The sequence below is a fragment of the Clupea harengus genome, unplaced genomic scaffold (assembly GCF_900700415.2).
Source record: "Clupea harengus unplaced genomic scaffold, Ch_v2.0.2, whole genome shotgun sequence".
Classification (NCBI taxonomy): domain Eukaryota; kingdom Metazoa; phylum Chordata; class Actinopteri; order Clupeiformes; family Clupeidae; genus Clupea; species Clupea harengus.
This window is the reverse complement of record NW_024880045.1, coordinates 12134-40104: the sequence shown is the minus strand read 5'-3', so window position 1 is coordinate 40104 and position 27971 is coordinate 12134. Positions and strand designations below refer to the sequence as shown.

At 44.5% G+C, this 27971-nt stretch overlaps 1 long non-coding RNA gene and 3 pseudogenes across 1 annotated transcript; 1 reads left to right on the top strand and 3 right to left on the bottom strand.

The window, feature by feature from the left end:
• Positions 1-444: 444 nt before the first annotated feature.
• Positions 445-1007, top strand: LOC116218481. The gene is made up of 3 exons (XR_006152027.1): positions 445-498; positions 615-747; positions 968-1007. It is a non-coding gene; the product is annotated as an uncharacterized LOC116218481 (long non-coding RNA).
• Positions 1008-3825: 2818 nt separating this feature from the next.
• On the bottom strand, positions 3826-5643 carry LOC122131163 (annotated as a pseudogene).
• Positions 5644-14267: 8624 nt separating this feature from the next.
• LOC122131162 lies at positions 14268-16085 on the bottom strand (annotated as a pseudogene).
• Positions 16086-24000: 7915 nt separating this feature from the next.
• Positions 24001-25388, bottom strand: LOC122131164 (annotated as a pseudogene).
• Between the last annotated feature and the right edge of the window lie 2583 nt (positions 25389-27971).

The following is a 27971-nucleotide window of genomic DNA, read 5'->3' as shown; positions in this document are numbered from 1 at the left end:
GTCCGATGACCAGCTGGCGCTCACTGCAGCTCCCCCTTCCTCTGACATCTGACATGATGGGATCAACCTTGCTTTTTGTGTCTCTGTGACACTGTCTGTGTTCATGTCTGTAGGTTTTTTGTGAACTAGCTGTATATGCTTTTTTTGTATTCCAAAAATTTGCAAAGTAGGTGTTGCTTGTAAATCTGAGCCAGCATATCTTTGTAGTCTTTACATACTCTGTTCAGAACTGTGTAGATACTCTTTGTGCGTAATATTTCTCATGTTTTGTATGCTATTTAAAAGCACATATCTTGTCCAATAGGTCACCTTCATGCTCACTGATCCTTCCCGCTCAGCACGTCGCCGTAAGCGCTCTGGGAGCCCCAGGTCTAAACGCTTATCTGGGGCAGACACTCAGCTCTACTGGGACCTAGCACAGGCTTCAGGGGGTCAGGCCATAGAGGTGTCCAAGTCCTCACTGCCTCAGGCCACTGTGACTCCTCAACCCCTGCTCTGGTACCCGATAGGTTTCCACATTCATTACGGATGTGGGATCATTTTGTGTTTTAAAGACTGGTTAGCTTGGCTTTCTGTGCTGGTGGGTTAAAAAAATGTCATTCTGCCCCCCTCAGGTGACCCTGCTCCAGGCAGTGAGGACCCCGCTGAGGGCTGAGAACTTCTCCTTCCTGCTGGACGAGTTGGTGTCCAATGTGACGCTGTACATCACAGGGTCCTCACCTGCGTTTACTCTCTACAGTCCCACAGGTTTGAGGGGTGACCATCACCCATGTCTGTGTACATATTAGATAGTTAAACAGATATTAGATATTTTCTTTGCATTTAGATGTTGTCCATGCATTCAGTTTCACATGGCAGATGTGGATCTTCCTGTCTGATAAAAAAGAAAACATGCAATGTTTTGACAAATTAGTCAGAAATGTCTCTTTTTCCTTCAATTAATATTTTTACCTGTAATCCATTTCAGGCGAGTCACAGAGCCATGAGGTGACAGAGGGACTTCTGGGTACGATTCAGAGGGTGGGAAACCTACAGCGTATGCAAGTCAAGACCCACAACCGCACAGGACTGTGGGATATCACCATCAACTCCGAAGCAACATTTACTGTCAAAGTCACAGGTGAGCAGTTCTCAAAATGTTGTGCAGAGAAATATGATGGAAAATAACACCTACCTACATGAAACTGCACACTGTGTGCCTCTGTGTGTGTTTCTGTGCAGGTCAAAGTTCCATCAACTTCTTGTTCAACTTTGTGGAGGCCTTTGGCGGAGCACATGGAGATTTTAGCCTAAAACAGAGTCGTCCATCCGTTGGTATGTTCAAAGCACTCCAATAGTGCTTGTTAATAAGGTGCAGCTGCAGCAGGAGTATATCAGCTTAATCTGTACATGACTGATATTTGGACGTAGGGGACAGAAAGCAGCACCACCTTGATTCCATCTATTGTAAGATTTTTTTTTGTTTGTTTGTGACCACTGAATAATCAATTGTCTTTCCAAAACAGGTAAGAACGCCACCCTCTTGATGTCAGTAACAGGAAGTGATTCATTGAGGGTGACTGAGGTGGCTCTGGTGCCTGTCTCTGGATTCTGGGGCTGCAAATGGAACCGTGGAGGCATTAGGAGGTGAGGACTTCCTGGTAACGGTAGATGAACTGCCAGTGGGAAACTTCATCATCCATCTGAGGGGGGAAACCAGTGGGGCCTCCCGGTCCTCCCCCATCCTCTTCCTTAGGCAGTCCTCTACGCAGCTCAGGGCCTCCAGGGTGGCTGTGACTGTGAGCTAACAGTGTTTTAACTACTGATTCCTCCTTAAAGTCAGAATCTTTGGCATGTGTCATGTTTGAGATGTTGTACAATTATGGCAATTTCAAATGATGAGTTTAGAATTTCTACATTTTACCTCAACGATTATTTTTTCTTTCCAATTTTCTGACCCTAGATACTTCATAGATAGCCCGTGTCCAGTTATATCAATGTTTATTAATATTTTACTAATATCATATTTTATGAGGCAATGAAAATGCATTTAGGGGAGGATACTGCCAGAGCCATTACAACTGACGACACTAAAGCTGTATTCTTATGATGCCACCTCATCACAGGCCTCAGTAAACTTTGGAACCAGGAGCGACCATTACTGTGCCCTTCACAGTGGAAACCAACACCACAGCAGGTAGCTATACCATCCGAGCGAGGAACGATCGTGGCTTCATCGTGACTTTCCCGAGCAGTGTAACTCTGGAGGCTGGAGGCCGTGCTGAGGGCACAGTGTCTCTCACAGCTCCGTCAGACACCCCTTCAGGCACCGACGTCACGCTGACCATCGAGGCAGAAGCTCCTGGAGCCACCGACTCCAACTATGTTGTCATAAGCTTTGCTGTTGCCACTAAGGTAACTTTAAAGTTTCTTTAAGTACTTGACTACCAGTCATTTAACGACAAACTGAGACAGGCCTTTGGTTTCTTTTCCACAGGTGACTGACTTCACCCGTCCTGTTTGCCAAGTGGAACATTACAACACTCCTCCCCCACTATATTCCAACATTCGACGAATACAAATCAACTTGTTAAATTAAGCTAATTTAGTGTCATTGGCCCTCATTCTCGAACATTTTCTGAAGTTTCTTCTGAAATGTTTCTTACGGGCTTCGGAAAAAACAACGTAAGCAAAAGACATCCGCCAAATTCATGCACGCTTGAAAATGCGGTCCTACGCAGCAGAAGTTTTCTGGGCTGTGCTCCCCCGGAAGAGTTTTCTTAAATTGAAAGCGCGTTCTCGTGCTCCTGAATTTGCATACATACACGCCCTGCCAGCTCCTTATAAGGGCACGCAACCGTAGTGACGTGTGCAGTCGGAATCGACCGAATCTACACGAAAGCAACTCGTAAACGAGTCATGTCAAAGCGGTTTCGTGTACATTACATTTAGTCATTTAGCAGACACTTTTGTCCAAAGCGACGTACAAGGGATAGAACAGTCAAGCTACGAGCAATAGAGACCTAGTGTAACAATAAATACTACTTTACATAAGAAATAGAAAAACGAAATAGGAAATAAAAACGAAGTGCAGGAATGTAACTGCTATAAGTGCAAGTTAAGCACTAGTGGAAGTGCCAGTTAGGAAGGGAGGTGCTCTCTGAAGAGTTGGGTCTTCAAAAGCTTCTTAAAGGTAGAGAGGGACGCGCCTGCTCTGGTAGTGCTAGGCAGTTCGTTCCACCAACGTGGAACTACTTGAAAATTCTGGATTGCCGTACTTGCACAGACGGCAGTGCCAAACGACGCTCACTAGACGAGCGCAGCATTCCGGTGTAGTCCTTTTATTTATTTTATGACATCACGGTGCCTCGTAGAATCATGACTATAGGCCTACATGTGAAACGTAATTGTTAATGATACTTTAATCCGAGGATCTGTAGAGTTGATGTGAACGCAATCACCAACGATTTCTCACAAATTCATTAACACGGAGAGTTTTCTTAAATGCGATTCCTCAAAAAACCACAAGATGGCCAACGGGGCCATCTTGTGGTTTTTTAAGGAATCGCATTTGAGAAAACTCTGGCCGAGTTACGACTGCTATTTCGAGTTCGGAAAGTCTTCTGAAGTTCAGAGCAAATCCCAGATGAGAAAACTTTCATGAATGCCGAATGTTGTCCTAAATCCAATTCCTCTTAAATTCCTCTTAAATTCCTCTTAAATTCTTCTTAACTGCGTTCGAGAATGAGGCCCATTGTCTTTTACACACCTTAACTTTAACAACATTTCTATTTGGCATATACACTTACAACTGGCACTTTCAATTCAATTTAACACATACAGTGATTAACTAACAATCAGTCTGTCTGGAGGTTTTCGAGCACACTGTGACCTGCGCACCATCTCCGGGGCTGTAGCTGGCACTGCCGGTGTAGGTGTTTTGGGTGGTTCAGGTGACGGGGTCACAGGAGGTGTCTGTGGGTCCATAGTCAACTGTCCCTCCTCTCCAGGGGGCGCAGACACTTCCCCGAGTGACCTTTCCTCTGGTGATACTCCCACAGTAGGCTGGCTCACCAGGGGAAACTCTGAGGTGCTGATGAACTCTGAGTCTGGGTCATGACGTAGGCGGACGTGGTCTTGATGTCTGCGGAACACTCGTCCATCAGTCAGCTCAACAACATATGAGAGAGGACCTCTCTGCGTCAGGATAACCCCAGGTAACCATTTATGACTAGAGTTGCTGCTGAAATTTCTCACATAGACATTGTTACCTGGTTTCAGCTGTCTTTCTTGTGCATGTTGATCAGCTGCTTTTCCTGCTTCCTCATCACTGTGGCCTTTATGTCTGGACGCAGCAGGTCCAACTTTGACTTAGGCCTACGCCCCATCAACATCTCTGCTGGAGCACGAGCAGTAGTGGTCTGTGGCGTCAGACGGTATTTAAACAGAAAACGGGAAAGCCTGGTGCTTAGAGTGTCACCTTTCATTTGCTTCAGACCCTCCTTCACCGTCTGGACAGCGCGCTCCGCCAATCCATTCGAGGCTGGGTGGAAAGGAGCTGTACGGACATGCCGAATTCCATTCTGTTCCATGAACTCACCAAACAGCTCACTGGTGAACGTCGGACCATTATCCGTGACCACAGTGTAAGGCAACCCATGAATTGCGAATATTTGTCTGAGCTTGTCAGTGGTTTTGGGGGCTGTTATGTTGCTCATGATGTGCGCTTCTATCCACTTGGAGTGGGCATCCACCATTATGAGAAACATCTCCCCCATGAACGGGCCAGCAAAGTCCAGATGTAGTCTAGACCAGGGTGGTCTGGCCACACCCAGGGATGCAAAGGGGCTCGTGGCGACATGTGCTGATTAGACTGACATTGTGTGCATGATTTCACCTTGTTCTCCAGGTCTAAATCCATCTTTGGCCACCAGACATAGGACCTTGCCAGGCTCTTCATTCGCGACACACCCGGATGGGTCTCATGTAGCTCTTTCACAATCTGCCAGCGACCTGGGGGAGGGACGACTACTCTCGCACCCCAGAAAATGCAGCCATCCTGTAGGCTGAGTTCAGTCTTGCGTGTGGCATATGGTTTCAGTTCCTCACTGTCGACCACACTGGGCCAGCCCTGTAGCAGGTAAGTCTTTACTTTGGAAAGCCCCGGGTCTCTATCTGTCCACTGCTTGACTTGGGCTGCCTTTACAGGTGTCTGTGACAACTTCTCTAATGAAAAAACAGTCTCCAGATGCACATATGTTGAGACCGGTGCAATGGCAGGCGACTCAACGCATCAGCGTTTGCGTTGTCCTTCCCTGCTCTGTTCACTATGCTGTATTGGTAGGCTGACAAGATGAGTGCCCACCGTTGGATTCTTGCTGATGCTAGCGGCGGAATGCTGCACGTTTCACTAAACAGGCTCATCAGGGGTTTATGGTCAGTATAGATCTTAAAAACACGGCCATATAAGTACTGATGGAAACGCTTTACTGCAAAAACATGGGCTAGACCTTCTTTGTCTAACTGTGAGTAACCTTTCTCTGCTGCTGTCAGTGTCCTTGAAGCAAATCCCACAGGTTTCTCTGAGCCATCTTCCATGACATGTGAAAGGACTGCCCCCACTCCATAGGGCGAGGCATCACATGAGAGCACAATGGGCCTCATTCTCGAACATTTTCTTAAGTTTCTTCTGAAATGTTTCTTACGGGCTTCGGAAAAACAACGTAAGGAAAAGACATCCGCCAAATTCATGAACGCTTGAAAATGTATTCCTACGCAGCTAGGGTGACCAGATTTCCCAAACCTAAAACCGGGACACTTTGCGCGCGACCGTAATGCTCGTGCACGCACACGCTTTTTATCCTGAACATGTGCCCAGGTCAGACATAGACATAGATTTTGCCAACAGCACACGTAGGCCTACTGTTCACAACATAATGGGGTATCTCAGTTATTATTCATGCATTTTCTATGTAGCCTACATATCTAAGAAAAAATATTAAAAGACATTGGCCCTCATTCTCGAACATTTTCTGAAGTTTCTTCTGAAATGTTTCTTACGGGCTTCGGAAAAACAACGTAAGCAAAAGACATCCGCCAAATTCATGCACGCTTGAAAATGCGGTCCTACGCAGCAGAAGTTTTCTGGGCTGTGCTCCCCCGGAAGAGTTTTCTTAAATTGAAAGCGCGTTCTCGTGCGCCTGAATTTGCATACATACACGCCCTGCCAGCTCCTTATAAGGGCACGCAACCGTAGTGACGTGTGCAGTCGGAATCGACCGAATCTACACGAAAGCAACTCGTAAACGAGTCATGTCAAAGCGGTTTCGTGTACATTACATTTAGTCATTTAGCAGACACTTTTGTCCAAAGCGACGTACAAGGGATAGAACAGTCAAGCTACGAGCAATAGAGACCTAGTGTAACAATAAATACTACTTTACATAAGAAATAGAAAAACGAAATAGGAAATAAAAACGAAGTGCAGGAATGTAACTGCTATAAGTGCAAGTTAAGCACTAGTCGAAGTGCCAGTTAGGAAGGGAGGTGCTCTCTGAAGAGTTGGGTCTTCAAAAGCTTCTTAAAGGTAGAGAGGGACGCGCCTGCTCTGGTAGTGCTAGGCAGTTCGTTCCACCAACGTGGAACTACTTGAAAATTCTGGATTGCCGTACTTGCACAGACGGCAGTGCCAAACGACGCTCACTAGACGAGCGCAGCATTCCGGTGTAGTCCTTTTATTTATTTTATGACATCACGGTGCCTCGTAGAATCATGACTATAGGCCTACATGTGAAACGTAATTGTTAATGATACTTTAATCCGAGGATCTGTAGAGTTGATGTGAACGCAATCACCAACGATTTCTCACAAATTAATTAACACGGAGAGTTTTCTTAAATGCGATTCCTCAAAAAACCACAAGATGGCCCCGTGGGCCGAGTTACGACTGCTATTTCGAGTTCGGAAAGTCTTCTGAAGTTCAGAGCAAATCCCAGATGAGAGAACTTTCATGAATGCCGAATGTTGTCCTAAATCCAATTCCTCTTAAATTCCTCTTAAATTCCTCTTAAATTCTTCTTAACTGCGTTCGAGAATGAGGCCCATTGAGTGAGTTTTGTGTGGGACCAACTTTATTTTTCAGAATTAAAGCATTCTTTTGGAAAATGTACCCACTGAACTTGTGAAAAAGTTTGTGAAAAGGTATTTTTCATTGCATGGCAATAAACAAACTATTTTGAACTGCTGCCACAGGCTTGAACTAAATGGTGACACTTTACAGTAAGGGTACATGAATTATGAATTATTATTGTGCTTTACTTCATTCCTTTATATCTTATGAATCATCAGGAATTGACATGAGTTCATAGCCTCTCATTCATGACCTCATGCATGAACAACACATCAACTAAAGCATTAGGTGGGTACATTATTAGGCACAAGTTGTGTTCAAATCAGAATTTGCGCAGTGATGACCACATTGTTTTGCATAAAAAGAAATAATCATGATCATACTTATTAAATCACAATTCATAATGATGTGCCGTACCTAATGCTTTAGTTGTGTTGTTCATTTATGAGGTCACGAATGACAAATGAACACGTCAATTCCTGATGATTCATGGATATTAAGGAATGCAGTAACACATAAATCATTATTGACATAATGCATAATAATACATATACTACATCAATGAATTCGTGCGTGAATTTGTCGTGTAACGTCTATATATGGGTTGGATGAAAATGACGTAAAGTGATATGCGAAAATGACGTGTGTAAAGTGATATACTGTGTGCCGCGTGATTTATCAATGATTAACAATGATTGGGGGCTAATGCAATGCTTGCACGGTAATTGACATTGATCATGGACACCTGTGGGTGAAGGGGAAAGCGTGCAGGCATTAGTCATTTCATTGATTGTCTCCACCTGGCGAGCGCTACTTGAGGTGGGGATGCGTTCATGCCAGGCAGGACTCGGTGCGCGGAAGGCCACCGGCCACCGGCCACCGGCCACCGGCCACCGGCCACCGGCATTTCCACTGGGAATACACCTGCAGGATTGCAGCGGCGCGACTACAAGGAAAACGCAGAGAACCCAGCCTCAACGCACGATAAGTATCCCTTGAAGGGAAGTGATATTTTCACCACCTACCCATTGCGTGTAATGGTGCGGTGTATGCGACAGGTAGCTGATCAGTGTTTGTGCATTCACAGCTGGTCTTGTGATCACCGGCCCGTGAGGCAACGCAAGCAAGAGCAGAAGGGGCAGTGGACTACGCGATTGTCGGGGGCGGTGCCTGCTTAACATCCGGACCGTGCGGAGAAGGATCCACTCCAGCTCACAGGATTTCCGCAAGCTGACGTGACGTCCTCTGCGTGGTGGCTGCCAGAGCGCGTGGGATTATTTATTTTATTATTCTGGTCGGCTCGGAGGGGCCGGCCAGTGGACTGTTTACCTTGCATGTTTGTCTGTCTTGTCTGTTGGGCATCACGGACCCGGCTGCAACGTAGCGCTGAACAGGGGAACAGTGGGTGAGCTGACGAGGCGTAGTGACGCAGTGTGACCTGAGTGGTGTGGTTTTAGACACTGGAGTGCAAACTGTTTTACTGTCATTTAAATGAGTGTATTGCTGTGTGTGTGATGAATTTGGTGTGGGCTTGTGTATGCCTTATATTTATTCACCTGAGTTTCCTATTTATTACCTGAGATCTATTTTTGTAGTAACTTATTTACCTGCTGTCTGTGTCTCCTCCCCATCCATGGGGCTCTGTTAGTGCTAGTAGACCTATAGCGGTGGGTGCTGTGATTGCCGGTTTTATGAGCTGTAAATTATTTATAATAAAAAGTTGATTGTTGCCAAGCTTCTTGTGTTTTGTGAGCCTGGGGGAGTACGCCGACCTGTAACTTTTCGGGCCGTGACAAATTCATGATAATTGTATCCTGTACCCTTAGCGTAAAGTGTTATTCCAACAACACACACACCCTATTGGAAACATTCATTCCGTATATTTGTTAGAGGAGTGAATTTGCTGAAGTATCATTTTATTGGCTAACGTCCCCTCCTCAGCAGCCCGCTTGAGCTCACCACTTCCAGCGCTAACATTGCTAAAATAGGTGGCTATGCTGCTAGCCCCTGCCTCTACCCACCTGGGGTTATGTTTGGCTGTTTTCACATGATCTTTCACATCTGCGCTACCACCATGGCTTACAGAAAATGAGGTTTTGCATTGTGTGCAAGAACGCTGCATAATCATCGCCCTGGACTAGCTATGGATATAGCCTGACCATTAAAACTAGACAGAAAGAAGAGGCTTTTGCAACAATGTTTACAAATATACATTGTAACGCTGGCTGCACAGATTATGCAGACACAGACCACTACGATTGACTGACACACACACACACATTGTTCAAATCAACTGCTGGACGCTTTATTAGTACTTCTACATGGGTTTAGTTAATGATCGGGCTATAATAAGTAGGGATGGGTATCGTTTGGGTTTTTTCCAATACCGGTGCTAAACCGATACTTTTAAAACGATACCGGTGCCTTTTTTAAGCACAAAGCGACGATTGACGACATTAAAGAAAAGCTTTTTTTATTCCCAAGGCAATTTTTTTTCTTCTAGTTTGAACAATATATTAACTGTTTAAAGTATATTATGAATAAAAAAAACATACAAAACACTTGGCTTCAAACTACAGCTTCAAACTTTTTAACTTCAAACTATGAAAATTATATTAACTGTAAACAACAGTTTATAGCAGAGGTCGCCAACCCGTCGATCTCGAAGACCTTCCCTGTCGATCTCCAAAATTATTATTTTTTTAAATACAGAAAAAAAAAGTGTCTTCTGATTTTTTTTTATACGGACTTCGGAAGACCAAAGTCAGAAAAGATCTCCGCTTGATTCATGAACGCCATCTATTTAAATCCGAGGATGTCCTTAGAGTTGATGTGAACGTAATCACCAACGATTTCTCACAAATGTAGCCCTTCCCACTAAATTGCCCCTTCTAAAGCAGCTTGCACACTGCCCCGACAAACGCCAACATTCTCCAACAAACACCAACAGTTGGGTCAGCGTGCGGCAGCAGTTTGTGTTTGTTGGTCATTGTCGGGTACTGTCGGATTGGGTAAAGTTGCAGAATGTCTGCCCAATGTAGAGAGATTTCCAACATTCTGACAGCTCGTCTGACAGCTCGCAACTAGGTTCAACTCGCGTGCTTAACATCCTCGAGCTCTCTTGGATGTCGTTGTTATTTTGGTTATCGGCCAGTTTGTTAAATAAATAAGTCTATTTAGATTAACGTTATGTATTAGCTTACCCAAACGAATGGTTTTCCAGACAGATATTTGTCTATTTTAACTTCTACCACTCGTTAAACACTGCAACGTGTTTCTAAATATTAATGTTAAAGGTGACACGTTACATGAGTACGTTTGCGCTTATGTTAGTAATCGGCCACTCCCACTTCATTCCAATTACCGCGTTGGTTTTCGAAATATTAATATGCACGCATACTGTCTACTGTCGTCGTAACATAGGCGTTGCAAATATTTAGGCACCCTAATAATTTTCATGATTTGAATACCTGTAACTACTCAATACTGAATAATTGCAACACATAATTAGTCTGATTAGCTTGTTAAGCCTTCAATTCCATAGAAAGGTGCATATTCAATCATTAGAAAAAACTATCTAAGGTAGCCAATTGCAAGATGTGCTTCTCCTTGATTCTCCTCTGAAGAGTGGCAACATGGGGGCCTCAAAACAACTGTCAAATGATCTGAAAACAAAGATTGTCAGTGTTGTGTTGTAACTTCAGTTGATAAATAAAGCAGTTCATATCCAGCCTGCTCATTGTTAACAAATATTTTCCTTTTTATGTTGCCCTGAACTTAAATGTGATTACTTTATTGGCCACATCAATTTGAAAGCTGGACCAAAGTGTTTAATTTCATTCAATTACAATTAGGCTAAATAAAAAGTTAAGTTGTAAGTACAGTCTGGAGTCTGGACAGTCTTTTTTTCTTAACGCCTCAATAGGTAGATCTTGCCTGTCACCAAGGCAGAGGTTGTGATCTTTGGCCAAAAAAGGTTGGTGACCACTGCTCTAGGACTACTTCATGTTTGCCCATCAGGGCCACAGGTTTGAGGGGTGACCATCACCCATGTCTGTGTACATATTAGATAGTTAAACAGATATTAGATATTTTCTTTGCATTTAGATGTTGTCCATGCATTCAGTTTCACATGGCAGATGTGGATCTTCCTGTCACATGAATGCATCAATGAAACTGTGATGCCTATGCATCCATTTTACATGCTTTCTGATAAAAAAGAAAACATGCAATGTTTTGACAAATTAGTCAGAAATGTCTCTTTTTCCTTCAATTAATATTTTTACCTGTAATCCATTTCAGGCGAGTCACAGAGCCATGAGGTGACAGAGGGACTTCTGGGTACGATTCAGAGGGTGGGAAACCTACAGCGTATGCAAGTCAAGACCCACAACCGCACAGGACTGTGGGATATCACCATCAACTCCGAAGCAACATTTACTGTCAAAGTCACAGGTGAGCAGTTCTCAAAATGTTGTGCAGAGAAATATGATGGAAAATAACACCTACCTACATGAAACTGCACACTGTGTGCCTCTGTGTGTGTTTCTGTGCAGGTCAAAGTTCCATCAACTTCTTGTTCAACTTTGTGGAGGCCTTTGGCGGAGCACATGGAGATTTTAGCCTAAAACAGAGTCGTCCATCCGTTGGTATGTTCAAAGCACTCCAATAGTGCTTGTTAATAAGGTGCAGCTGCAGCAGGAGTATATCAGCTTAATCTGTACATGACTGATATTTGGACGTAGGGGACAGAAAGCAGCACCACCTTGATTCCATCTATTGTAAGATTTTTTTTTGTTTGTTTGTGACCACTGAATAATCAATTGTCTTTCCAAAACAGGTAAGAACGCCACCCTCTTGATGTCAGTAACAGGAAGTGATTCATTGAGGGTGACTGAGGTGGCTCTGGTGCCTGTCTCTGGATTCTGGGGCTGCAAATGGAACCGTGGAGGCATTAGGAGGTGAGGACTTCCTGGTAACGGTAGATGAACTGCCAGTGGGAAACTTCATCATCCATCTGAGGGGGGAAACCAGTGGGGCCTCCCGGTCCTCCCCCATCCTCTTCCTTAGGCAGTCCTCTACGCAGCTCAGGGCCTCCAGGGTGGCTGTGACTGTGAGCTAACAGTGTTTTAACTACTGATTCCTCCTTAAAGTCAGAATCTTTGGCATGTGTCATGTTTGAGATGTTGTACAATTATGGCAATTTCAAATGATGAGTTTAGAATTTCTACATTTTACCTCAACGATTATTTTTTCTTTCCAATTTTCTGACCCTAGATACTTCATAGATAGCCCGTGTCCAGTTATATCAATGTTTATTAATATTTTACTAATATCATATTTTATGAGGCAATGAAAATGCATTTAGGGGAGGATACTGCCAGAGCCATTACAACTGACGACACTAAAGCTGTATTCTTATGATGCCACCTCATCACAGGCCTCAGTAAACTTTGGAACCAGGAGCGACCATTACTGTGCCCTTCACAGTGGAAACCAACACCACAGCAGGTAGCTATACCATCCGAGCGAGGAACGATCGTGGCTTCATCGTGACTTTCCCGAGCAGTGTAACTCTGGAGGCTGGAGGCCGTGCTGAGGGCACAGTGTCTCTCACAGCTCCGTCAGACACCCCTTCAGGCACCGACGTCACGCTGACCATCGAGGCAGAAGCTCCTGGAGCCACCGACTCCAACTATGTTGTCATAAGCTTTGCTGTTGCCACTAAGGTAACTTTAAAGTTTCTTTAAGTACTTGACTACCAGTCATTTAACGACAAACTGAGACAGGCCTTTGGTTTCTTTTCCACAGGTGACTGACTTCACCCGTCCTGTTTGCCAAGTGGAACATTACAACACTCCTCCCCCACTATATTCCAACATTCGACGAATACAAATCAACTTGTTAAATTAAGCTAATTTAGTGTCATTGGCCCTCATTCTCGAACATTTTCTGAAGTTTCTTCTGAAATGTTTCTTACGGGCTTCGGAAAAACAACGTAAGCAAAAGACATCCGCCAAATTCATGCACGCTTGAAAATGCGGTCCTACGCAGCAGAAGTTTTCTGGGCTGTGCTCCCCCGGAAGAGTTTTCTTAAATTGAAAGCGCGTTCTCGTGCTCCTGAATTTGCATACATACACGCCCTGCCAGCTCCTTATAAGGGCACGCAACCGTAGTGACGTGTGCAGTCGGAATCGACCGAATCTACACGAAAGCAACTCGTAAACGAGTCATGTCAAAGCGGTTTCGTGTACATTACATTTAGTCATTTAGCAGACACTTTTGTCCAAAGCGACGTACAAGGGATAGAACAGTCAAGCTACGAGCAATAGAGACCTAGTGTAACAATAAATACTACTTTACATAAGAAATAGAAAAACGAAATAGGAAATAAAAACGAAGTGCAGGAATGTAACTGCTATAAGTGCAAGTTAAGCACTAGTGGAAGTGCCAGTTAGGAAGGGAGGTGCTCTCTGAAGAGTTGGGTCTTCAAAAGCTTCTTAAAGGTAGAGAGGGACGCGCCTGCTCTGGTAGTGCTAGGCAGTTCGTTCCACCAACGTGGAACTACTTGAAAATTCTGGATTGCCGTACTTGCACAGACGGCAGTGCCAAACGACGCTCACTAGACGAGCGCAGCATTCCGGTGTAGTCCTTTTATTTATTTTATGACATCACGGTGCCTCGTAGAATCATGACTATAGGCCTACATGTGAAACGTAATTGTTAATGATACTTTAATCCGAGGATCTGTAGAGTTGATGTGAACGCAATCACCAACGATTTCTCACAAATTCATTAACACGGAGAGTTTTCTTAAATGCGATTCCTCAAAAAACCACAAGATGGCCAACGGGGCCATCTTGTGGTTTTTTAAGGAATCGCATTTGAGAAAACTCTGGCCGAGTTACGACTGCTATTTCGAGTTCGGAAAGTCTTCTGAAGTTCAGAGCAAATCCCAGATGAGAAAACTTTCATGAATGCCGAATGTTGTCCTAAATCCAATTCCTCTTAAATTCCTCTTAAATTCCTCTTAAATTCTTCTTAACTGCGTTCGAGAATGAGGCCCATTGTCTTTTACACACCTTAACTTTAACAACATTTCTATTTGGCATATACACTTACAACTGGCACTTTCAATTCAATTTAACACATACAGTGATTAACTAACAATCAGTCTGTCTGGAGGTTTTCGAGCACACTGTGACCTGCGCACCATCTCCGGGGCTGTAGCTGGCACTGCCGGTGTAGGTGTTTTGGGTGGTTCAGGTGACGGGGTCACAGGAGGTGTCTGTGGGTCCATAGTCAACTGTCCCTCCTCTCCAGGGGGCGCAGACACTTCCCCGAGTGACCTTTCCTCTGGTGATACTCCCACAGTAGGCTGGCTCACCAGGGGAAACTCTGAGGTGCTGATGAACTCTGAGTCTGGGTCATGACGTAGGCGGACGTGGTCTTGATGTCTGCGGAACACTCGTCCATCAGTCAGCTCAACAACATATGAGAGAGGACCTCTCTGCGTCAGGATAACCCCAGGTAACCATTTATGACTAGAGTTGCTGCTGAAATTTCTCACATAGACATTGTTACCTGGTTTCAGCTGTCTTTCTTGTGCATGTTGATCAGCTGCTTTTCCTGCTTCCTCATCACTGTGGCCTTTATGTCTGGACGCAGCAGGTCCAACTTTGACTTAGGCCTACGCCCCATCAACATCTCTGCTGGAGCACGAGCAGTAGTGGTCTGTGGCGTCAGACGGTATTTAAACAGAAAACGGGAAAGCCTGGTGCTTAGAGTGTCACCTTTCATTTGCTTCAGACCCTCCTTCACCGTCTGGACAGCGCGCTCCGCCAATCCATTCGAGGCTGGGTGGAAAGGAGCTGTACGGACATGCCGAATTCCATTCTGTTCCATGAACTCACCAAACAGCTCACTGGTGAACGTCGGACCATTATCCGTGACCACAGTGTAAGGCAACCCATGAATTGCGAATATTTGTCTGAGCTTGTCAGTGGTTTTGGGGGCTGTTATGTTGCTCATGATGTGCGCTTCTATCCACTTGGAGTGGGCATCCACCATTATGAGAAACATCTCCCCCATGAACGGGCCAGCAAAGTCCAGATGTAGTCTAGACCAGGGTGGTCTGGCCACACCCAGGGATGCAAAGGGGCTCGTGGCGACATGTGCTGATTAGACTGACATTGTGTGCATGATTTCACCTTGTTCTCCAGGTCTAAATCCATCTTTGGCCACCAGACATAGGACCTTGCCAGGCTCTTCATTCGCGACACACCCGGATGGGTCTCATGTAGCTCTTTCACAATCTGCCAGCGACCTGGGGGAGGGACGACTACTCTCGCACCCCAGAAAATGCAGCCATCCTGTAGGCTGAGTTCAGTCTTGCGTGTGGCATATGGTTTCAGTTCCTCACTGTCGACCACACTGGGCCAGCCCTGTAGCAGGTAAGTCTTTACTTTGGAAAGCCCCGGGTCTCTATCTGTCCACTGCTTGACTTGGGCTGCCTTTACAGGTGTCTGTGACAACTTCTCTAATGAAAAAACAGTCTCCAGATGCACATATGTTGAGACCGGTGCAATGGCAGGCGACTCAACGCATCAGCGTTTGCGTTGTCCTTCCCTGCTCTGTTCACTATGCTGTATTGGTAGGCTGACAAGATGAGTGCCCACCGTTGGATTCTTGCTGATGCTAGCGGCGGAATGCTGCACGTTTCACTAAACAGGCTCATCAGGGGTTTATGGTCAGTATAGATCTTAAAAACACGGCCATATAAGTACTGATGGAAACGCTTTACTGCAAAAACATGGGCTAGACCTTCTTTGTCTAACTGTGAGTAACCTTTCTCTGCTGCTGTCAGTGTCCTTGAAGCAAATCCCACAGGTTTCTCTGAGCCATCTTCCATGACATGTGAAAGGACTGCCCCCACTCCATAGGGCGAGGCATCACATGAGAGCACAATGGGCCTCATTCTCGAACATTTTCTTAAGTTTCTTCTGAAATGTTTCTTACGGGCTTCGGAAAAACAACGTAAGGAAAAGACATCCGCCAAATTCATGAACGCTTGAAAATGTATTCCTACGCAGCTAGGGTGACCAGATTTCCCAAACCTAAAACCGGGACACTTTGCGCGCGACCGTAATGCTCGTGCACGCACACGCTTTTTATCCTGAACATGTGCCCAGGTCAGACATAGACATAGATTTTGCCAACAGCACACGTAGGCCTACTGTTCACAACATAATGGGGTATCTCAGTTATTATTCATGCATTTTCTATGTAGCCTACATATCTAAGAAAAAATATTAAAAGACATTGGCCCTCATTCTCGAACATTTTCTGAAGTTTCTTCTGAAATGTTTCTTACGGGCTTCGGAAAAACAACGTAAGCAAAAGACATCCGCCAAATTCATGCACGCTTGAAAATGCGGTCCTACGCAGCAGAAGTTTTCTGGGCTGTGCTCCCCCGGAAGAGTTTTCTTAAATTGAAAGCGCGTTCTCGTGCGCCTGAATTTGCATACATACACGCCCTGCCAGCTCCTTATAAGGGCACGCAACCGTAGTGACGTGTGCAGTCGGAATCGACCGAATCTACACGAAAGCAACTCGTAAACGAGTCATGTCAAAGCGGTTTCGTGTACATTACATTTAGTCATTTAGCAGACACTTTTGTCCAAAGCGACGTACAAGGGATAGAACAGTCAAGCTACGAGCAATAGAGACCTAGTGTAACAATAAATACTACTTTACATAAGAAATAGAAAAACGAAATAGGAAATAAAAACGAAGTGCAGGAATGTAACTGCTATAAGTGCAAGTTAAGCACTAGTCGAAGTGCCAGTTAGGAAGGGAGGTGCTCTCTGAAGAGTTGGGTCTTCAAAAGCTTCTTAAAGGTAGAGAGGGACGCGCCTGCTCTGGTAGTGCTAGGCAGTTCGTTCCACCAACGTGGAACTACTTGAAAATTCTGGATTGCCGTACTTGCACAGACGGCAGTGCCAAACGACGCTCACTAGACGAGCGCAGCATTCCGGTGTAGTCCTTTTATTTATTTTATGACATCACGGTGCCTCGTAGAATCATGACTATAGGCCTACATGTGAAACGTAATTGTTAATGATACTTTAATCCGAGGATCTGTAGAGTTGATGTGAACGCAATCACCAACGATTTCTCACAAATTAATTAACACGGAGAGTTTTCTTAAATGCGATTCCTCAAAAAACCACAAGATGGCCCCGTGGGCCGAGTTACGACTGCTATTTCGAGTTCGGAAAGTCTTCTGAAGTTCAGAGCAAATCCCAGATGAGAGAACTTTCATGAATGCCGAATGTTGTCCTAAATCCAATTCCTCTTAAATTCCTCTTAAATTCCTCTTAAATTCTTCTTAACTGCGTTCGAGAATGAGGCCCATTGAGTGAGTTTTGTGTGGGACCAACTTTATTTTTCAGAATTAAAGCATTCTTTTGGAAAATGTACCCACTGAACTTGTGAAAAAGTTTGTGAAAAGGTATTTTTCATTGCATGGCAATAAACAAACTATTTTGAACTGCTGCCACAGGCTTGAACTAAATGGTGACACTTTACAGTAAGGGTACATGAATTATGAATTATTATTGTGCTTTACTTCATTCCTTTATATCTTATGAATCATCAGGAATTGACATGAGTTCATAGCCTCTCATTCATGACCTCATGCATGAACAACACATCAACTAAAGCATTAGGTGGGTACATTATTAGGCACAAGTTGTGTTCAAATCAGAATTTGCGCAGTGATGACCACATTGTTTTGCATAAAAAGAAATAATCATGATCATACTTATTAAATCACAATTCATAATGATGTGCCGTACCTAATGCTTTAGTTGTGTTGTTCATTTATGAGGTCACGAATGACAAATGAACACGTCAATTCCTGATGATTCATGGGATATTAAGGAATGCAGTAACACATAAATCATTATTGACATAATGCATAATAATACATATACTACATCAATGAATTCGTGCGTGAATTTGTCGTGTAACGTCTATATATGGGTTGGATGAAAATGACGTAAAGTGATATGCGAAAATGACGTGTGTAAAGTGATATACTGTGTGCCGCGTGATTTATCAATGATTAACAATGATTGGGGGCTAATGCAATGCTTGCACGGTAATTGACATTGATCATGGACACCTGTGGGTGAAGGGGAAAGCGTGCAGGCATTAGTCATTTCATTGATTGTCTCCACCTGGCGAGCGCTACTTGAGGTGGGGATGCGTTCATGCCAGGCAGGACTCGGTGCGCGGAAGGCCACCGGCCACCGGCCACCGGCATTTCCACTGGGAATACACCTGCAGGATTGCAGCGGCGCGACTACAAGGAAAACGCAGAGAACCCAGCCTCAACGCACGATAAGTATCCCTTGAAGGGGAAGTGATATTTTCACCACCTACCCATTGCGTGTAATGGTGCGGTGTATGCGACAGGTAGCTGATCAGTGTTTGTGCATTCACAGCTGGTCTTGTGATCACCGGCCCGTGAGGCAACGCAAGCAAGAGCAGAAGGGGCAGTGGACTACGCGATTGTCGGGGGCGGTGCCTGCTTAACATCCGGACCGTGCGGAGAAGGATCCACTCCAGCTCACAGGATTTCCGCAAGCTGACGTGACGTCCTCTGCGTGGTGGCTGCCAGAGCGCGTGGGATTATTTATTTTATTATTCTGGTCGGCTCGGAGGGGCCGGCCAGTGGACTGTTTACCTTGCATGTTTGTCTGTCTTGTCTGTTGGGCATCACGGACCCGGCTGCAACGTAGCGCTGAACAGGGGAACAGTGGGTGAGCTGACGAGGCGTAGTGACGCAGTGTGACCTGAGTGGTGTGGTTTTAGACACTGGAGTGCAAACTGTTTTACTGTCATTTAAATGAGTGTATTGCTGTGTGTGTGATGAATTTGGTGTGGGCTTGTGTATGCCTTATATTTATTCACCTGAGTTTCCTATTTATTACCTGAGATCTATTTTTGTAGTAACTTATTTACCTGCTGTCTGTGTCTCCTCCCCATCCATGGGGCTCTGTTAGTGCTAGTAGACCTATAGCGGTGGGTGCTGTGATTGCCGGTTTTATGAGCTGTAAATTATTTATAATAAAAAGTTGATTGTTGCCAAGCTTCTTGTGTTTTGTGAGCCTGGGGGAGTACGCCGACCTGTAACTTTTCGGGCCGTGACAAATTCATGATAATTGTATCCTGTACCCTTAGCGTAAAGTGTTATTCCAACAACACACACACCCTATTGGAAACATTCATTCCGTATATTTGTTAGAGGAGTGAATTTGCTGAAGTATCATTTTATTGGCTAACGTCCCCTCCTCAGCAGCCCGCTTGAGCTCACCACTTCCAGCGCTAACATTGCTAAAATAGGTGGCTATGCTGCTAGCCCCTGCCTCTACCCACCTGGGGTTATGTTTGGCTGTTTTTCACATGATCTTTCACATCTGCGCTACCACCATGGCTTACAGAAAATGAGGTTTTGCATTGTGTGCAAGAACGCTGCATAATCATCGCCCTGGACTAGCTATGGATATAGCCTGACCATTAAAACTAGACAGAAAGAAGAGGCTTTTGCAACAATGTTTACAAATATACATTGTAACGCTGGCTGCACAGATTATGCAGACACAGACCACTACGATTGACTGACACACACACACACATTGTTCAAATCAACTGCTGGACGCTTTATTAGTACTTCTACATGGGTTTAGTTAATGATCGGGCTATAATAAGTAGGGATGGGTATCGTTTGGGTTTTTTCCAATACCGGTGCTAAACCGATACTTTTAAAACGATACCGGTGCCTTTTTTAAGCACAAAGCGACGATTGACGACATTAAGAAAAGCTTTTTTTATTCCCAAGGCAATTTTTTTTCTTCTAGTTTGAACAATATATTAACTGTTTAAAGTATATTATGAATAAAAAAACATACAAAACACTTGGCTTTCAAACTACAGCTTCAAACTTTTTAACTTCAAACTATGAAAATTATATTAACTGTAAACAACAGTTTATAGCAGAGGTCGCCAACCCGTCGATCTCGAAGACCTTCCCTGTCGATCTCCAAAATTATTATTTTTTTAAATACAGAAAAAAAAAGTGTCTTCTGATTTTTTTTATACGGACTTCGGAAGACCCAAAGTCAGAAAAGATCTCCGCTTGATTCATGAACGCCATCTATTTAAATCCGAGGATGTCCTTAGAGTTTGATGTGAACGTAATCACCAACGATTTCTCACAAATGTAGCCCTTCCCACTAAATTTGCCCCTTCTAAAAGCAGCTGCACACTGCCCCGACAAACGCCAACATTCTCCAACCAAACCACCAACAGTTGGGTCGCGTGCGGCAGCAGTTTGTGTTTTGTTGGTCATTGTCGGGTACTGTCGGATTGGGTAAAGTTGCAGAATGTCTGCCCAATGTAGAGAGATTTCCAACATTCTGACAGCTCGTCTGACAGCTCGCAACTAGGTTCAACTCGCGTGCCTTAACATCCTCGAGCTCTCTTGGATGTCGTTGTTATTTTGGTTATTCGGCCAGTTTGTTAAATAAATAAGTCTATTTAGATTAACGTTATGTATTAGCTTACCCAAACGAATGGTTTTCCAGACAGATATTTGTCTATTTTAACTTCTACCACTCGTTAAACACTGCAACGTGTTTCTAAATATTAATGTTAAAGGTGACACGTTACATGAGTACGTTTGCGCTTATGTTAGTAATCGGCCACTCCCACTTCATTCCAATTACCGCCGTTGGTTTTCGAAATATTAATATGCACGCATACTGTCTACTGTCGTCGGTAACATAGGCGTTGCAAATATTTAGGCACCCTAATAATTTTCATGATTTGAATACCTGTAACTACTCAATACTGAATAATTGCAACACATAATTAGTCTGATTAGCTTGTTAAGCCTTCAATTCCATAGAAAGGTGCATATTCCAATCATTAGAAAAACTATCTAAGGTAGCCAATTGCAAGATGTGCTTCTCCTTGATTCCTCCTCTGAAGAGTGGCAACATGGGGGCCTCAAAACAACTGTCAAATGATCTGAAAACAAAAGATTGTCAGTGTTGTGGTTGTAACTTCAGTTGATAAATAAAGCAGTTCATATCCAGCCTGCTCATTGTTAACAAATATTTTCCTTTTTATGTTGCCCTGAACTTAAATGTGATTACTTTATTGGCCACATCAATTGAAAGCTGGACCAAAGTGTTTTAATTTTCATTCAATTACAATTAGGCTAAATAAAAAGTTAAGTTGTAAGTACAGTCTGGAGTCTGGGACAGTCTTTTTTTCTTAACGCCTCAATAGGTAGATCTTGCCTGTCACCAAGGCAGAGGTTGTGATCTTTGGCCAAAAAAGGTTGGTGACCACTGCTCTAGGACTACTTCATGTTTGCCCATCAGGGCCACAGGTTTGAGGGTGACCATCACCCATGTCTGTGTACATATTAGATAGTTAAACAGATATTAGATATTTTCTTTGCATTTAGATGTTGTCCATGCATTCAGTTGTCACATGGCAGATGTGGATCTTCCTGTCACATGAATGCATCAATGAAACTGTGATGGCCTATGCATCCCATTTTAGCATGCTTTCTGATAAAAAAGAAAACATGCAATGTTTTGACAAATTAGTCAGAAATGTCTCTTTTCCTTCAATTAATATTTTTACCTGTAATCCATTTCAGGCGAGTCACAGAGCCATGAGGTGACAGAGGGACTTCTGGGTACGATTCAGAGGGTGGGAAACCTACAGCGTATGCAAGTCAAAGACCCACAACCGCACAGGACTGTGGGATATCACCATCAACTCCGAAGGCAACATTTACTGTCAAAGTCACAGGTGAGCAGTTCTCAAAATGTTGTGCAGAGAAATATGATGGAAAATAACACCTACCTACATGAAACTGCACACTGTGTGCCTCTGTGTGTGTTTCTGTGCAGGTCAAAGTTCCATCAACTTCTTGTTCAACTTTGTGGAGGCCTTTTGGCGGAGCACATGGAGATTTTAGCCTAAAACAGAGTCGTCCATCCGTTGGTATGTTCAAAGCACTCCAATAGTGCTTGTTAATAAGGTGCAGCTGCAGCAGGAGTATATCAGCTTAATCTGTACATGACTGATATTTGGACGTAGGGGACAGAAAGCAGCACCACCTTGATTCCATCTATTGTAAGATTTTTTTTTGTTTGTTTGTGACCACTGAATAATCAATTGTCTTTCCAAAACAGGTAAGAACGCCACCCTCTTGATGTCAGTAACAGGAAGTGATTCATTGAGGGTGACTGAGGTGGCTCTGGTGCCTGTCTCTGGATTCTGGGGCTGCAAATGGGAACCGTGGAGGCATTAGGAGGTGAGGACTTCCTGGTAACGGTAGATGAACTGCCAGTGGGAAACTTCATCATCCATCTGAGGGGGGAAACCAGTGGGGCCTCCCGGTCCTCCCCCATCCTCTTCCTTAGGCAGTCCTCTACGCAGCTCAGGGCCTCCAGGGTGGCTGTGACTGTGAGCTAACAGTGTTTTAACTACTGATTCCTCCTTAAAGTCAGAATCTTTGGCATGTGTCATGTTTGAGATGTTGTACAATTATGGCAATTTCAAATGATGAGTTTAGAATTTCTACATTTTACCTCAACGATTATTTTTTCTTTCCAATTTTCTGACCCTAGATACTTCATAGATAGCCCGTGTCCAGTTATATCAATGTTTATTAATATTTTACTAATATCATATTTTATGAGGCAATGAAAATGCATTTAGGGGAGGATACTGCCAGAGCCATTACAACTGACGACACTAAAGCTGTATTCTTATGATGCCACCTCATCACAGGCCTCAGTAAACTTTGGAACCAGGAGCGACCATTACTGTGCCCTTCACAGTGGAAACCAACACCACAGCAGGTAGCTATACCATCCGAGCGAGGAACGATCGTGGCTTCATCGTGACTTTCCCGAGCAGTGTAACTCTGGAGGCTGGAGGCCGTGCTGAGGGCACAGTGTCTCTCACAGCTCCGTCAGACACCCCTTCAGGCACCGACGTCACGCTGACCATCGAGGCAGAAGCTCCTGGAGCCACCGACTCCAACTATGTTGTCATAAGCTTTGCTGTTGCCACTAAGGTAACTTTAAAGTTTCTTTAAGTACTTGACTACCAGTCATTTAACGACAAACTGAGACAGGCCTTTGGTTTCTTTTCCACAGGTGACTGACTTCACCCGTCCTGTTTGCCAAGTGGAACATTACAACACTCCTCCCCCACTATATTCCAACATTCGACGAATACAAATCAACTTGTTAAATTAAGCTAATTTAGTGTCATTGTCTTTTACACACCTTAACTTTAACAACATTTCTATTTGGCATATACACTTACAACTGGCACTTTCAATTCAATTTAACACATACAGTGATTAACTAACAATCAGTCTGTCTGGAGGTTTTCGAGCACGCTGTGACCTGCGCACCATCTCCGGGGCTGTAGCTGGCACTGCCGGTGTAGGTGTTTTGGGTGGTTCAGGTGACGGGGTCACAGGAGGTGTCTGTGGGTCCATAGTCAACTGTCCCTCCTCTCCAGGGGGCGCAGACACTTCCCCGAGTGACCTTTCCTCTGGTGATACTCCCACAGTAGGCTGGCTCACCAGGGGAAACTCTGAGGTGCTGATGAACTCTGAGTCTGGGTCATGACGTAGGCGGACGTGGTCTGATGTCTGCGGAACACTCGTCCATCAGTCAGCTCAACAACATATGAGAGAGGACCTCTCTGCGTCAGGATAACCCCAGGTAACCATTTATGACTAGAGTTGCTGCTGAAATTTCTCACATAGACATTGTTACCTGGTTTCAGCTGTCTTTCTTGTGCATGTTGATCAGCTGCTTTTCCTGCTTCCTCATCACTGTGGCCTTTATGTCTGGACGCAGCAGGTCCAACTTTGACTTAGGCCTACGCCCCATCAACATCTCTGCTGGAGCACGAGCAGTAGTGGTCTGTGGCGTCAGACGGTATTTAAACAGAAAACGGGAAAGCCTGGTGCTTAGAGTGTCACCTTTCATTTGCTTCAGACCCTCCTTCACCGTCTGGACAGCGCGCTCCGCCAATCCATTCGAGGCTGGGTGGAAAGGAGCTGTTACGGACATGCCGAATTCCATTCTGTTCCATGAACTCACCAAACAGCTCACTGGTGAACGTCGGACCATTATCCGTGACCACAGTGTAAGGCAACCCATGAATTGCGAATATTTGTCTGAGCTTGTCAGTGGTTTTGGGGGCTGTTATGTTGCTCATGATGTGCGCTTCTATCCACTTGGAGTGGGCATCCACCATTATGAGAAACATCTCCCCCATGAACGGGCCAGCAAAGTCCAGATGTAGTCTAGACCAGGGTGGTCTGGCCACACCCAGGGATGCAAAGGGGCTCGTGGCGACATGTGCTGATTAGACTGACATTGTGTGCATGATTTCACCTTGTTCTCCAGGTCTAAATCCATCTTTGGCCACCAGACATAGGACCTTGCCAGGCTCTTCATTCGCGACACACCCGGATGGGTCTCATGTAGCTCTTTCACAATCTGCCAGCGACCTGGGGGAGGGACGACTACTCTCGCACCCCAGAAAATGCAGCCATCCTGTAGGCTGAGTTCAGTCTTGCGTGTGGCATATGGTTTCAGTTCCTCACTGTCGACCACACTGGGCCAGCCCTGTAGCAGGTAAGTCTTTACTTTGGAAAGCCCCGGGTCTCTATCTGTCCACTGCTTGACTTGGGCTGCCTTTACAGGTGTCTGTGACAACTTCTCTAATGAAAAAACAGTCTCCAGATGCACATATGTTGAGACCGGTGCAATGGCAGGCGACTCAACGCATCAGCGTTTGCGTTGTCCTTCCCTGCTCTGTTCACTATGCTGTATTGGTAGGCTGACAAGATGAGTGCCCACCGTTGGATTCTTGCTGATGCTAGCGGCGGAATGCTGCACGTTTCACTAAACAGGCTCATCAGGGGTTTATGGTCAGTATAGATCTTAAAAACACGGCCATATAAGTACTGATGGAAACGCTTTACTGCAAAAACATGGGCTAGACCTTCTTTGTCTAACTGTGAGTAACCTTTCTCTGCTGCTGTCAGTGTCCTTGAAGCAAATCCCACAGGTTTCTCTGAGCCATCTTCCATGACATGTGAAAGGACTGCCCCCACTCCATAGGGCGAGGCATCACATGAGAGCACAATGGGCCTCATTCTCGAACATTTTCTTAAGTTTCTTCTGAAATGTTTCTTACGGGCTTCGGAAAAACAACGTAAGGAAAAGACATCCGCCAAATTCATGAACGCTTGAAAATGTATTCCTACGCAGCTAGGGTGACCAGATTTCCCAAACCTAAAACCGGGACACTTTGCGCGCGACCGTAATGCTCGTGCACGCACACGCTTTTTATCCTGAACATGTGCCCAGGTCAGACATAGACATAGATTTTGCCAACAGCACACGTAGGCCTACTGTTCACAACATAATGGGGTATCTCAGTTATTATTCATGCATTTTCTATGTAGCCTACATATCTAAGAAAAAATATTAAAAGACATTGGCCCTCATTCTCGAACATTTTCTGAAGTTTCTTCTGAAATGTTTCTTACGGGCTTCGGAAAAACAACGTAAGCAAAAGACATCCGCCAAATTCATGCACGCTTGAAAATGCGGTCCTACGCAGCAGAAGTTTTCTGGGCTGTGCTCCCCCGGAAGAGTTTTCTTAAATTGAAAGCGCGTTCTCGTGCGCCTGAATTTGCATACATACACGCCCTGCCAGCTCCTTATAAGGGCACGCAACCGTAGTGACGTGTGCAGTCGGAATCGACCGAATCTACACGAAAGCAACTCGTAAACGAGTCATGTCAAAGCGGTTTCGTGTACATTACATTTAGTCATTTAGCAGACACTTTTGTCCAAAGCGACGTACAAGGGATAGAACAGTCAAGCTACGAGCAATAGAGACCTAGTGTAACAATAAATACTACTTTACATAAGAAATAGAAAAACGAAATAGGAAATAAAAACGAAGTGCAGGAATGTAACTGCTATAAGTGCAAGTTAAGCACTAGTCGAAGTGCCAGTTAGGAAGGGAGGTGCTCTCTGAAGAGTTGGGTCTTCAAAAGCTTCTTAAAGGTAGAGAGGGACGCGCCTGCTCTGGTAGTGCTAGGCAGTTCGTTCCACCAACGTGGAACTACTTGAAAATTCTGGATTGCCGTACTTGCACAGACGGCAGTGCCAAACGACGCTCACTAGACGAGCGCAGCATTCCGGTGTAGTCCTTTTATTTATTTTATGACATCACGGTGCCTCGTAGAATCATGACTATAGGCCTACATGTGAAACGTAATTGTTAATGATACTTTAATCCGAGGATCTGTAGAGTTGATGTGAACGCAATCACCAACGATTTCTCACAAATTAATTAACACGGAGAGTTTTTCTTAAATGCGATTCCTCAAAAAACCACAAGATGGCCCCGTGGGCCGAGTTACGACTGCTATTTCGAGTTCGGAAAGTCTTCTGAAGTTCAGAGCAAATCCCAGATGAGAGAACTTTCATGAATGCCGAATGTTGTCCTAAATCCAATTCCTCTTAAATTCCTCTTAAATTCCTCTTAAATTCTTCTTAACTGCGTTCGAGAATGAGGCCCATTGAGTGAGTTTTGTGTGGGACCAACTTTATTTTTCAGAATTAAAGCATTCTTTTGGAAAATGTACCCACTGAACTTGTGAAAAAGTTTGTGAAAAGGTATTTTTCATTGCATGGCAATAAACAAACTATTTTGAACTGCTGCCACAGGCTTGAACTAAATGGTGACACTTTACAGTAAGGGTACATGAATTATGAATTATTATTGTGCTTTACTTCATTCCTTTATATCTTATGAATCATCAGGAATTGACATGAGTTCATAGCCTCTCATTCATGACCTCATGCATGAACAACACATCAACTAAAGCATTAGGTGGGTACATTATTAGGCACAAGTTGTGTTCAAATCAGAATTTGCGCAGTGATGACCACATTGTTTTGCATAAAAAGAAATAATCATGATCATACTTATTAAATCACAATTCATAATGATGTGCCGTACCTAATGCTTTAGTTGTGTTGTTCATTTATGAGGTCACGAATGACAAATGAACACGTCAATTCCTGATGATTCATGGGATATTAAGGAATGCAGTAACACATAAATCATTATTGACATAATGCATAATAATACATATACTACATCAATGAATTCGTGCGTGAATTTGTCGTGTAACGTCTATATATGGGTTGGATGAAAATGACGTAAAGTGATATGCGAAAATGACGTGTGTAAAGTGATATACTGTGTGCCGCGTGATTTATCAATGATTAACAATGATTGGGGGCTAATGCAATGCTTGCACGGTAATTGACATTGATCATGGACACCTGTGGGTGAAGGGGAAAGCGTGCAGGCATTAGTCATTTCATTGATTGTCTCCACCTGGCGAGCGCTACTTGAGGTGGGGATGCGTTCATGCCAGGCAGGACTCGGTGCGCGGAAGGCCACCGGCCACCGGCCACCGGCCACCGGCCACCGGCCACCGGCATTTCCACTGGGAATACACCTGCAGGATTGCAGCGGCGCGACTACAAGGAAAACGCAGAGAACCCAGCCTCAACGCACGATAAGTATCCCTTGAAGGGGAAGTGATATTTTCACCACCTACCCATTGCGTGTAATGGTGCGGTGTATGCGACAGGTAGCTGATCAGTGTTTGTGCATTCACAGCTGGTCTTGTGATCACCGGCCCGTGAGG